The following is a 1,585-nucleotide window of genomic DNA, read 5'->3' as shown; positions in this document are numbered from 1 at the left end:
AGTTAAGGTTGAAAACAAGAATGTACCCTTGAGTGTCGCTCAAAGAATGAAGGCTAAGGCCATGAGATGGTCAAAGCTTGCCATTAGGTCATCCAACAAGGTGATGAAGCTAGTAGTTTTTGAACAATTAGTTACAACATTGGGGGCCGCCCCTAGGAGCTGAGGTAGTCAGCACTAACGTACCTCGTGGGATGAAGTGAGAACATTACTCAAAGCATATTGGAGCATGGAAGACGGTCATTCTTTACCTCAGGTTTTTCCTCTCCTGACTTCCCTCCTGCCTCTCCTGGTTCTCCTTTTATATTCTCGTCCCCTTCTCCTCTAGAGGTCTCTTTTCCCCCTCTCAGCTTTTTTCTTCCCCCTACTTTTTGCCTCCTCCTCTCCCCACTCCAGGTCTCCCAAGTCTACAGGAGAGCTAGATGTATGGAATTCTGTTGGGTCTCGGGAGAGGGGAGATGTCCCACTTATAGGCACCTGGCCATCCTTGACTGCTACCGTGCACTTAGGTTTTGGGGTTCATTCTTGGGGACTCAGGCATTGGCTCTGAAGTTCCAGGGAATGAGATGTTGCCAATCTAACAACCCTGGTCTTGTTTGGGAGTTCATCCAGACATATTGCAGTTCACCTGATGATCTACCACTAGTTCCAGATTTAATATTCTGTTTTGTTTCAGCAGCATGGTTGCTTCAAGCTGTGTATTTTAGCTGCCAGCCTATGGATCTCTCCTAACCAATTGGGAGGCAGTGCTACAAAAATCACATTCTCTCTCTGTTGCATACTCACTTCCTGGGACATCATACAAGGGGCCACTCCTAGATCTCAAGTTTTGGCCCACATATCTCCAGGAAAGGAATATCACTGAATGGGCAACATCAGCTTTTATGTTCTGATTATGTATTTACAATGGAAAAGGCAGTGGGAGGAGGGGTGGTGGTTAAATAAAAAGAGATATGAACAGCATTTGTGACTTCTTCCTGATTTTTACAGACAAATTATTTGCACGAGGCCAACAATACTATGGTCTGCTCTACTAAGTTAAACAGCAGAACCGAGTTTAAAATCTAAGAACTCAGTTTGAAATCTAAGATCATGATTGCAGTAATTTGAAACGTTTCGTTGTATTTTTTTTCCACATTAATTTTCCCAGAGTTGATGGACACAGTGTTGATATGAATTCTGTTCTAGTTTCAATGGCACCAAGACTAGATTTCTCCACCCGCCATCAAAGCTCACCTTTCTTTGTAAAAACAACAAATGCATTTGTCCTGGGGATCCTGTCAAGCAGAATTTGGCCCCATAAATCTTTTTATTACCCTGGTGTTAATTAATCTTGCTCTAAGAAATGTCTCATTAATTTTACATGGCCAGAAATAGAAATGCAAAACACTCAGAAATGTTGCACAGGTTTCTTCCTCTTAGGTTAGTGACTATATGTTTATCTTCTTCTCCACTATACTGTGCCTTTAAAATGTTGGCACCGACTTCTATAGCTTGGCAGCTGGAGTCAGTTTTCTTCAATAATGTTAACAATGGGAGCAAGGAGGAAGGAGCTACCTGAATATAAATAAGCGTTTGTATGAACAAC

Source organism: Pogona vitticeps, chromosome 4, assembly GCF_051106095.1.
Source record: "Pogona vitticeps strain Pit_001003342236 chromosome 4, PviZW2.1, whole genome shotgun sequence".
NCBI lineage: Eukaryota > Metazoa > Chordata > Lepidosauria > Squamata > Agamidae > Pogona > Pogona vitticeps.
Note: the sequence above shows the minus strand (reverse complement) of the source record.